This window comes from Amblyomma americanum, chromosome 8 (genome assembly GCF_052857255.1).
Source record: "Amblyomma americanum isolate KBUSLIRL-KWMA chromosome 8, ASM5285725v1, whole genome shotgun sequence".
Lineage (NCBI taxonomy): Eukaryota > Metazoa > Arthropoda > Arachnida > Ixodida > Ixodidae > Amblyomma > Amblyomma americanum.
Genome location: NC_135504.1, coordinates 2,726,749 through 2,738,917, shown reverse-complemented (window position 1 = coordinate 2,738,917; position 12,169 = coordinate 2,726,749). Strand labels below are relative to the sequence as shown.

General features: G+C 46.5%; 1 protein-coding gene across 2 annotated transcripts in view; it reads left to right on the top strand.

Moving 5' to 3' along the window:
- Nucleotides 1–2,909: 2,909 nt before the first annotated feature.
- Nucleotides 2,910–12,169, top strand: part of LOC144100796 (allatostatin-A receptor-like) — a 98,425-nt gene continuing 89,165 nt past the window's right edge. Inside the window, exon 1 of one of the 2 annotated variants that reach the window (XM_077633657.1) lies at nt 2,910–3,459. The gene's annotated coding sequence lies outside the window, so the exon portion shown is untranslated. The remainder of the gene's footprint in view (nt 3,460–12,169) is intronic. The other variant, XR_013307850.1, reaches the window with a different exon arrangement.

Here is a 12,169-nt window from a genome sequence, read left to right as displayed (position 1 = left end):
TGGTAGCCATGGGATCCGAACGGGCATAACTCGGGTAATCTGCATTTCAAACCCTGGCATGGCAGAATGGGCTGCCATAGCCTGAGGACTGATGCTGCTGGCCGCAGTCAGGGCGTGAGAGCAGCATGAAACCGCCTACAGGTTCCTGCTTCGCGAAATAGAACCAATGGAGGGACTATACACCCTCTCTCACCAAAGCTCTGCCGTGTGCAGAAGAGGGGATGACTGGGAAGGAGGACGCTGACGTGCGCGCCCAAGAACGCATCGAACGGGCAGAGGAGGAATCCTCACCTAGCCCACTGGCGGGAGAGGTGAGAGGGACAGCGACATTAATCGTTATCGACGGGCAAGAAGGGAGTACGACCCGCATCACAAGCGGTTGAGTGCTAAGGAGAACTTAATCTGGAGGCGAATCCACACATCCTACATCTCGCCCAAACGCGAAAGGATTTTTCAGCCCATATCCCCAGGAGAATGCAGCTAATGCCGTCATCCAGAAGCGGTTCTGTATCACAACGTATGGGTGTGGACAACATCCAAGGAAGTCCCGCCACCCGCCTCCCCCTTTCCTTCCTCTATCCCATTATCCTATTCTATTGGGAGGAAGCCCTGCCGACAGTGGACGTTGTTAGCCACGTCGCCCTGGTTCCCCAGACTCGGTCCACGGCTGCCTCCACAGGCCTGCTAAACCAAGAGGATCTACAGCAGAGGTCTTCTTCGGCACTTTCCTTTGTTCAGTAAAAGCTAACTGCCTCTTTCTTTCTTTCTTTCTTTCTTTCTTTCTTTCTTTCTTTCTTTCTTTCTTTCTTTCTTTCTTTCTTTCTTTCTTTCTTTCTTTCTTTCTTTCTTTCTTTCTTTCTTTCTTTCTTTCTTTCTTCTCTTAGGAGCGTTAAGCCGAAGCAGCCTAACTTCACCCAATATTCGCGCGGATCACAGCAGTTCGAGAAACGTTACGCAAGTTAGCACAAAATTTGCCTGGCTGCTTTGCTGCGTCAGTAGGTTTCAGTGGTCGACGAACTGCTCTCCTTTCTTTTCTCATCCCAAGTTGCAACCCGAAAGTGTCTTACTGGCACTGCTAGCACGTGCGATCTTCGTTTGTGTTACGGCGACAACTGTATGTATACAGTGCCTTCGGCAATGCCCCTTCGTTGTCATTGGCGTTGTCGTTGTCGTACGCGCCCGTCGAGCGCCTGCCTCATCCTCACAAGAGGCCTTCGATCATTGGCTCGACAGGCGCATTGGTGGAAACTTGCGAGCATACAGAGCAACCGTCAGTCAAGCGTGAGTTAGTGCGTAGAAAGGGGGGGGGGGGGGGCATTAGCTGCAGCGCCCGATCGTTCTGAACCAAAGCGAAAGGCAAAGATTCCTGGCGTCGGATGTCATTGATGGCTCCGCAATCTATGAGTGGTTAGTGCACACGGCTGCTCGGTGCTCTCTGGAAAAGCTTTACTTTAGAGCTTTACGTGCAGTCATTGCGAGTGTAGAGGCCTAAACACGAGAGGAATTCATCGCCAGTGCTACAAACACTACGACGAGCGTCGTCTTTCTGCGAATTCACAGTTGTCGCTAAAATTCGCATTACCATTAAGGTAAACACTTTAAGAATTTCTTCTTGTTTGTAGAAAAGTCACGCCAGGACTAAATAAAGCTCTCAGTGACGGGGTCGGTGCAGTGTCCGGGCCTGAACACAGGAACAGGGAGTTTCATTTCCAACAGCTTTTTGCGGACGGAAGTCTGACGTCCACTTTACCGTAACAGTTTGAAAAGTCAATTTCCCAACATGGTACTCTTGTATAACAATTACTGAAGAAATAATTTTTATATTTGGCTGCCCTCAATCTGAAGCGGGTCAGGGAGTAAATGTTTACGCAAAAGAAGCCACCGTTTGCGGATTACGGATCACACGTGTACCTGCAGCCTGTAAGTACCCCCCCCCCCCCCCACCCCTCCGTCCAAGTGCGTAACAAGCCATTCGTATTTTACCGGGCTTGGCATCTAAGCTCCTCCAGAGGCTTTTGCAATCTCACCAGCGCTGGCTTAGCTTTCCGTGTAAACAATATATATCGAGCTGGAAAATGCGCTTTCTTTCGGAAGAACGGATCCGCACGACACCGGTGCAGTAACGAGCCTCGGCCGAGAGGCACACGTCGCGAGCTTTGCGCAAGTTGCCTCTATCCTTTTCTCGCACGACTTGATACTTTAATCGGTTCTCTTCTTGAACAAGCTCCTTCTTGAGCAAGGGCTAACTTTTTAATGGTTGCGCAGAAACTTGCGCCCTCGAACTTTCTTTAGCCTGAGGACAGCAGTGATGTACAGAAGGGTGAGCCTGGACTCTAAAAAGAATGCGGGAGCAGGATTTGCCTTTCTCTCGAGCGTAACATTTGTGATCTTTTTTTATCCCGGTGGTGATGATGGGAATGGGAGCAGCTATCGAGTAGGATGAGGAATCGTTCTCCCTCTCTAATGCTACTGTCGTTAAACCCGGTGTGCTGGCCAATAATGAATTTCATTGCCTCTTTAGGCCCTTGGCTTGGGTATATAGAAAATCCATATGCGTTACAAAACAATTAAATGGAGATAATAGAAGGACGGTTGCTAAGGTTTGCGAAGTTCATTTGTGGGAAAGCTTTCACCACATCTCTTACGCATCCTTACGCACTTTAGTGCACATGTTACAGGGGTCGAAAAACATGCTGGCTCCTCAGTTCTTTTACAAATTTCTAAGAGAGCACAATTCGACTTTCGAATTTGCCCGCTATGCGACAAAATCCTCCACCGCTCCTCGTGCTCGTCGCTAGGCGGCGCCACTCCTACAACCGGGGTGCCCGCCATTGGCCCATATGCGCCGAAAAGGCGGAGCTTGTCGACCGCTGTTCGCAGATAGCTTGTTTTCTTCCTCTCTTTCGCTCTCATCGTATCACTCCGCGCCTCCCTACGGGTGATGTCGTGCTCTCGCCCAAAGCTGGTGGCGGAGAAGAGAAAAACAAATCGGCGCCACCGAAGCTAGCAGACGACAGGGGGTTGAAGCCCGTGTGCGAGCCGTTGTAACTGAGCAGACGACTCGCACGCATCGCCGTCTGCTCGGCGCCGCCTCCGTCGTCTGCTCCCTGGAAGAGTCGTCTGCTTGACTTCGGACCTCGCTGGTGGCGCGGTTGCTGGCGGTGGCGAAACTCTTAATAGACGGCGCCCTATGCTAACGCTACAGAATTACCTCGGCCAATACAATCTGCTGACAGCTTCGCTCGAGGAATAATCTACGCTGGGAACTATAATCAGTTACAAGACCCTGAATCCCCTGGTGGACGCGGCTGGTGCTTACACAGTGGGACGAACCGCAGTTCGGCTCCTTGAAACCATCGGTGCGTGGTGTTGGCCACTTGTTGATCGAGAGCCCCCACGCAGGACGCTGACAAGTTGGGAAGCGGCCTCCTGATTGGAATTCCCGTATAAGTTAAAACGGTGAGTTTTCGTCTGAGTAGTTTTGTTGATTTTAAGATCCCTTTCTTGCATTGCAGAATATCCCTTCTGCATAACAGTCCGACTAGGCGATGCCGGAGTTTATTTGAGTTTATTTTCTTTCTTGTTGGAAAAATTGTATCCCAGCCTCAAAGCAGCAACTTAAATTGTATCAGTTCCGCGCTTGTACTATGCGTTAGAATTATTTTCGGAGCAGAGCAGCGTGTCTGCCATTTTTCGCATTTATTTTCAACGATTGCCCCTCAGAAGACTGCAGGACAAAAATGTGTGACCTAATATTTTTATACAAATTCCGTTTCAAAAGACTACCTTGTTAACCGCGCGCAATGAAATTATTAGCAGTTGGGAAGCATTTAGTCTTCGGCGCTGATTGGTCGAAAAGTGTGCGGCGTTGGTAATTTGCTGACCGGAGCATTACACACGCTAAAACACTGTTGCGGCATTAAAAATGCGCATTAAAAATAACAGGAGAGCATATGCATACCCTGATGATAAAAAGAACATCCTCTGGAATAAAATTAATAACCTCTTTCTTGGGTTGCTCAGTGTTAATTTTAAATTTTCTGGGCAGTGCAAACGATTCGCTGATTTCATTCGCATCACTCCTTAGTATAGCAAAAATATACGCGATTTAGAAAATTTGCTCGAGGGTAACAAAATAAAATGCTCCCAGCGCAAAAAGTGAAAAGAGCAAGAATAACGATAGCTGCAAACTTCCGACTAATACTGGAAAGTCATATATGCTGCCACTGCTGCTGAACAGCGTTTATTAAACTGACCTCCTTCGGCTGGACCTACTCGAAAGCATCATTTCCTGCAAGTGCACGGATAAAATTAATGATATAGTCGTTTCGAAATTTTCATGTTTAGCAGTCGGTGCCTTTCAACACATATAATGGTCAAGAACACTGTTTTTTTTTCTTGCATGTTTTAAGAGCACCCGCACCACTGAGACCGTATTAAGAGGGTTCAGAACAAAATTCACGTCGAATATTTTACTGAGGATATAGGTGAACCATTATTTATCCCGGACTTCCATTACTGCTCTCGTGATTTTTTTTTCAGGAATTTAAAATGGAAGCAGAAATTTTTCTTGATATTCATATGACAGCATTTTCTTTCTGCTGGAGCAAAACTAGAAAGCAGAGTTTGGTGATGTCAATGCTTTAAAAATTCAGCGCTCGGCTGTAAACTTGAATTAATCCGAGATCGTTCTTTGTTAAATGATCTCTACTGATGTGAAGTACGTATTATTTTTTTTTTCTGTAGCATTGTACCTAGCCTGTTATAGTGTCCCCCATTCTCTGCACATTCTTGGTTAGAGAAGTACTCGAACAAATAATTGAAGCCTGTCAACGTATCGTCAAAGTAAAACAACAGTCGTTAAAGAAGTGCGGTTTACGTGAGGTCGGTGCGTTAGCCACCGCTTGCTGACAAGCATAATAAAGTACCGCCAAGAAAAACTGCCTGTTCAAAATGATTTTCAGTAAAAGAGAGTTAAAAAAAAACAATAAAGCATAACGTGAGGGCTAGCTTATGAGTGAACATACTTTTAGCTGACAGAGATGAAGATTGGTTTATTCAGTTCGTATTGTTTTATAATTGAGCGAGATATGCACACACATGGCTACCAATATGCGGGCTCCTTTTCTCAAAAGTAGCTTGGTGACAGTCGCAAAAATTTCAACGAAAAGACTATCGACTCGGTAAGGGGAACTCAGCAAATTCCTTACCCTTCCAGTTGTCATTCACTACAAAAGGAGCATCTGGAAAAATTGCGGTAGAATTACTCGAATTTAGGAGATCAAGAACCAAGCGTAACAAATTAGAAGAGGCCATAAACCTCGTTACCAACAGTACAAAAGAAATAAAAGAAGTAAAAGAAAAAAAAAACACGACGACAAGTTCTATTTTTGAAAATGAAAATTGGTTTTGGGGGAAAGGAAATGCCGCCGTAATTGCCTCACATATGTCGGCAGACGCCTGAGCAGAGCCGTGATAGAAGGGATAAAGAAGGGACTGAGAGTAGGAAGGAAGAAAGGGGTGCCGTAGTGGAGGGCTCCGGAATAATTTCGACCGCCTGGGGAGTTTGTAACATGCATAGACATCGCACAGCACACGGGTGCCCTTTGCGTTTCACCTCCATCGAAACCCCGCTGCCGCGGTCGGGGTTGGTATCCGGGTACACCAATTCAGTAGCCTAGTGCCCTAACCTCTGAGCCACCGCGGCGGGTCACTGTTTTTGCACTAAAGTTCTATTTTAGTGCTGCACAAGGAAAGGTTGAGAAAGAGCGAACTCAAAAATTTTAGCTTTACTTATAGAAGATAATTCCATCACAATCACGTTCACTGCTACCAGCTCAAGCCTATACTATCAGCACTTTTGGTATGTTTCAATTAGGCCCTGTACTTTGTGGTTTTAACCAAAAACACCAATAAGCGTCGCCAAGTTAAAAAAAATAATTGAAATTGGCCCAAACCGAAAAACGCCAGTTTCTGGCTATAGTCACGCTTGCCGAGGGTCGCCGTGTCCTTTGCGTAAAATTTGTAACCTTGCCGGATCAGTGTGGACAGCCTAATGAACATGGTAGACGATGACCGTACGATGAAGCTGGTCGCGGCTTTTCCACGGGGCTCAAATACATATGATTCCAGGCCATCTAGCGGGACATCCCCAAATGACTTGTAACTCATGGATGTCGACTTCCGCTTTCGTATATAAATGCTTAACCCGCTTGTCTAAACGGAGCTGCTAGAAAAATCCACGCAATTGTTTCACCCCTAAGTGCAATAGTTAGCTTTTCCACTTGGGCCTAGTCGATAAACACCGATTTAATAAATGAAACAAAAAAAAATATTTATGGAATATAACATACCGAAGGAACACGTGGGCCATGAGCGGCGCTTTAGTGCATGCTCCGAATTAATTTGGGCCGCCCGGGGTTCTTCAACGTGTGTTACGTCGTACAGCGCACGTGCGTCTTTTGCTTTCGCCGTCCGCCTTCACCAAAACGCGGGATCCCCGCCGCGGTGGCTCAGTGGTTAGGGCGCTCGACTACTGATCCGGAGTGCCCGGGTTTGAACCCGAAAAACGCTAAGGCGCCCGTGTGCTGTGCGATGTCAGTGCACGTTAAAGATCCCCAGGTGGTCGAAATTATTCCTGAGCCCTCGACTACGGCACCTCTTTCTTCCTTTCTTCTTTCACTCCCTCCTTTATCCCTTCCCTTACGGCGCGGTTCAGGTGTCCAACGATATATGAGACAGATACTGCGCCATTTCCTTTCCCCCCAATAAAAACAATTATTATTAAACGCGGGAAATGAAAGCCGAAAAACAATCGCCGGTTTTTCGCAAAAATAAAGACCACAAAGTATACGGCTGAGTTAGGGTATTTGGTCTTTGATGACTTCTATTGCACACTGCCATCGCACAGCACACGGGCGGTTTTGCATTCCGCCTCTATCGAGATGCAGTTGTCGCGGCATGAATCAGCAGCAGTGCGCAGTTGCCCTTGGGCCTCTCAGCAGGTTATATCGGCACTCATAGCTGACAAGCAGCATCAGTAGGCACCTTTGCAATGAAACTGTACCGACGAAGCGTCTTTGCGTGAAAGCAGTGCGCCTTAAATACGCTAATGAGATCGATGAAATTTGTTTTCTCCCATTGCTTGACATGTACGCATGTAGCTTCCACTTTTGCACTTGAATTGAAAAATCGATCGATTCATTGGTGTAAACTTTATCTCCCTGAAAAAAAGGACGAATAATTATAAACTGCATGACTTCTCCTTCATAATCAAATTTTAATGAGAGCTAGAACAAAAGATGCGGGCTTATATACACCCCTGCTCGTTGATCCCTTTCTTGACGGGAAGGTCCAAGTGCCCCTGCAGTGTACGACCATTCCCGCGCTTTTCCTACTGGCTGCATACAACCTCTACGCAGACGCCGGCTGCGGGAGGACACCTGTGCTTCCAGCTATGATATGCATCGAGTGTGACGCGTCACCAGCGCAGACGGGGGATACATTAATATAAGAGTGTACTGCATTCAGCTACCTGTTGCAAACTGTCCTCTGTCATCGTCCATGTAGCTTGCGGGGCCAAAGTTAAGTTTTTCGGGCAGGGCGTATGTGGTCAACTTCCCTTGCGTGTGTTCACTCTATTCAATCCGCCGAATGTTTCCATTTCCACGCTGCGTGCAACGCCTGAGAGTTGCTTCTAAACGTGTGAAGGTGCCTCTCGACTACCTGTCCCATCCAATGTCTGCGATGATTGCACGGTTGGCAATGTGATTACGGTTGAGCGGGAAGACAATGAGGGGAGCGCAAGTCATTGTGTCACTCGTTCTGTGGGCCGTGTTTTTGCGCTACGTTCTGGCTAGAAATATGTGTTTCATTTCTTGTTCCTTTCTAACTGACAATTCCTCCGTTTCCGGAGAGAGTTGTGCGATGCGAACGCGGTGCCATGTGGTAACAAGCGAACTTCTGTCTGTGCCCAATGTCCCTTCAACAGGAGTTGTTATACGCCGCAGCACAAGGGCGACCCGGCAAGGTGAACCGCTGGACAACGAAACGAAAATGTGCAGCATCTCGTTCGGTAGGAATGTTTCTCTCTGGTACGAGATACGCCTGGTGAGCATCGCTGATTACGGGGAAGTTGGGAGAGAACGAACTGTGAGGCAAATGCTCTTCAATTCACTGTAACCTTTTACTAATTCTCCCCATTGCTGGTGCGGGTCTTCCACCCCAAAGTTTTGGTTAGTACCTTGCGGTGATTGGATAGGTAGTTCAATTTCAAATTATTTGATTTTGATGTAATTTAGCGGGTAGCAATGTAATCTATTTTTGAGTAATGGTCCATACTTGCTGTGCCACTATTGCGTGCGATATCAACTTTACCGTTTGATCTAGAACTCTAAGCAGATTCTACACAAGCAGTCAAGTGCATCCCTGATGACGTTGACGTTGACATTTTTTTTAAGCAACATATTCATATTAATTCCATATACACAGTCCGCAACCGTAAGATAGCAGTCACGCACACTGAAGCATTTAGCAAGCTTTTGCTTCTCCGTCACAGTACATGTAAATGTCATATTAGAAGAGTGAAGCAAGTGTAGGAAAAATTCTGAAAATATTCGTATTGGTTTCTTAACCAGCGTGTGCATGTGGTATTACGATGACTTTAGAAATGAACGAAGTTCGCAAAAATATACACCCACATTTCCAAGCATGAGGACTATATATTGAGGAACTGAGTGAAGCGTTAATATTTTATCTTATACAGGTCTTCAGCTTTTCAGCTGATTGTGCAAACCTAGCTAACCAGGCTGACGGTTGCTTACTACGCAAAAACGGGATATGATAGCCATATCACTCACATTCCTTGTAGTGAGCGCTGACTCCATTGGGCAGAAGCTAACGGCTCGACTTACCTCCCGTCTAATCAATCACTCGTGACCTGTCTCTGGCCGCCCTCTGGGGAGCCCTGCATCCCGGAATGGTCGCTCAATTACGGTGCCACGATGGCTGCCTTTTTGCAGTCGTGTTCTTGGATCACAAAACGCTGTATTGGTATGTTTTGGCTATAACAATGTGGCTATGAGAAACTGCTTGCAATGTGAGAAGCGGAAACGTAAGGTTTTGATGACAGTGCACTAGGGTCCGCTTTATTCTATTCGCGTTCAAAAAAATAATTAAAATGAGAGCGCTGTCCACGTGGGACTGAATGAAAAAATAGACGCAGCATGGTCAGATCATGTGGCGTCCGTAGATGCAGTTTTGTTGCCTGCTTAGAAATAGCCTGACCGCTATATTTCTGCACAATAAACACCTTAAAAAGAAAACAAAACAAAAAAAGAAACCTCATGTAAAGCCCTACCTAAGGACCCTTGAGGTATCTGTAATAATAATAAAAAAATTCTCTTCAAGGCAAGAGTACCGAAAAGTTAGCTAATCAAGCAGGATTATGGACATACAGAGGTGATTAACAACGTGAAGACAGTTTTTAAGTACTAGGGCGAGCCCTAATGTGCACAATCTTAAGAAAAAACAAGGCTTAATCATTTCCCTGTTCAATGAAATGAAAATCAGATGTCACCTTCCCTCCCCCTTCTTGTGGCATCAGTTTTCGCACCGGTAGAGAAATATTCTTTCGACCAAAAATATATTCCACTGCTCGTTGACGACGTGAACACTTAGTGACGAGCAAAAATAATGTGCTGCTGTGTTCTTCTCCTGACGCATCAGAATTATCATCATCATGCTCATGTTCACGACAACTGTTTCCTTCCCGGCATTGGAGCACACGGAATATAAGACGGGATATTCAAGATCTTACCAATTTGCTCTCGCAAACAACTTACATAATGTGTGTACGAGGCTGAACCGAGCTTCTAAAAGCGTCTCTATGTGTAGGGAGCCGAAGAGAACAATGTGTCTTTCCTTTATTTCCCTGTTTCCTTTCCTTTTGGATGACGGCGTCTTCCCTTCGACCGGGAAAGCCGAGCCAATCCTCTGCTTTCCGGCTTTGGCGCCGCTCACTGCCCAAGCAGCCCTGGTCGTGTTGCGTTTCCCGCAGTCTTCCGGGCCTCGGCGGCACTGCGAGGAGTATCTATTTTCCTCGAGTTGCCGCAAAGGCGTTGGGATGTAGGTCGGAGCACTCCATCACAGGAGCAGAGTCCTGACACATCCTGAGCGCAGCAGATTAGCTGTCGGCTGCACCCCCCCCCCCCCCCCCCCCCCGGCTAGCAGCGGATCCCATTCGTCCAGCGGTCGTCGTCCGGCCATATCATTTTACGAGAAGGCCCTGAAGACATTCGCCCGCCGCTTTATCTCCTTATCTTAACCCACAATAGCTTCCTTGCCAATATAGAACAAAAATCAGTCTTCCGTAATAAATGTAAACACGTTGTATTGACATATAGCTAACAAGGTGGCATTGCCTCATCGAAGACGGCATTGAACGAAACAGAAAAGAAGGAAAGTAATTAACTGTGAAGATAACCTCCTATGTAAATGAAGTAGCTGTACAAGGGGCGAAGCAGGGAAAAAAATGTTATTAATACATCTTCAGCCCATGCACCGCAAGCGGCATGTCTCGTGCTCGTCAGCATAGTGTTATTGTTATCGCATAGCACTAGCATTATCACTAACACTAGCATCAGCACTAGCACTTGAATTAGAATGCACTGCAGCACTGGGACACACTTCACTGGTTCAAAATTCGCAACCTCTACAATGGGCAGCGTGGTTCGAGGTTGCTCCGTAGGTCTACTGCAACAGCGGAATGTTAAAGCGCACCGGAAATCTGTCGTCCCTGAGTCAGGTTCTCCAAACCAGGCGGATGCAACTGGTGCTGTTAAAACCCTCAGTGGTAAAGGGGAAGCCGGGGTCAACACCATGTTTCTTTCCATGCTGGCCTTCCTCCAGTAATGATAGGTGTAACGTTAAGAGACCGGAAGCGGGCAGAGTGAGTGAGTGAACAAACGCGTGTGAACGACTTGCTTGTCGAAACTAAGAGGAAGAAATGGGCTTTGGCAGGGCATGTAATGCGAAGGCAGGATAATCGCTGGTTCTTAAGGGTTACAGAGTGGATTCCAAGAGAAGGCAAGCGTAGCAGAGGGAAGCAGAAAGTTAGGTGGGCGGATGAGATTACGAAGTTCGCAAACATAGGGTGGGCTCAACTGGCACAAGACAGGGTTAATTGGAGAGGCATGGGAGAGGTCTCTGCCCTGCAGTGGGTGTAGTCAGGCTGATGATATTAATGAAGGAAAATTAATGCCTCGTGAAAAGTTAGAATATCCCCTCGTTGTTTTTTTTTTGAGTCAGTGTCCTAGCGATGTGCGAATAGGGTTGCGCACATAAATCTGTAACTTCTCCCCTGAGGGGGCTGTAGACGTTGCGGCAAAATGGACGCGTCAGGAGTAGACACACGCAACAGAACCGCAGAGTGAGTAGAGGCGACGGAAATGCAGTAAAGAAAAATGTCACGAGCCACCACAGAAATCAAAATGCACAGCTTAAATTATATCTAATAAACTGGTTAGAATGAGAGACAGAGAATAAGGCAGACAGTATTGAAAACAATACAAAAAATTAATCAGGTCAGGTATATATCTCTGCTATTACAGAAGTACATTAAAATTATGCGCTGATCGCACTCGACGCACTGATTAGTAGGGACAGGACATGGCATTATTTCGATTGTTTTTTTTTATCCTGCAGTAGTAAGATTAACTGAACACGAATGATCTAGGCAACCTGGCTTCAGCCATTGCACGAACTCAAGGGAAATAATATTAGAATTCCTTCATCCGTGAGTTATTTTTGGGGTAATTTACGTCTTCTTAGTAATATTTGCATATATATCCCGGCCGCCTCGGTGGCTCAATGGTTATAGCGCTCGGCTGCTGACCCTAAAAACACTGGTTCGATCATGGCGGTGGCGGTCCAATTTCGATGGAGGCGAAAATCTAGAGGCCCGTATACCGTGCGATGTCAATGCACGTTAAACAACCCCACGTGGTCCAAATTATCCCGAGCCCTCCACTACGGCCTCCCTCATAGCTTGCGTCGCTTTGGGACGTTAAGCCCCAATAAACCTATACCATTTATATTCCAAATGAATTAAGTTTCTAGAAGTCTATAATCTTGGTCTACGCTCCTTATAGTACGACATATGCGAATGTGC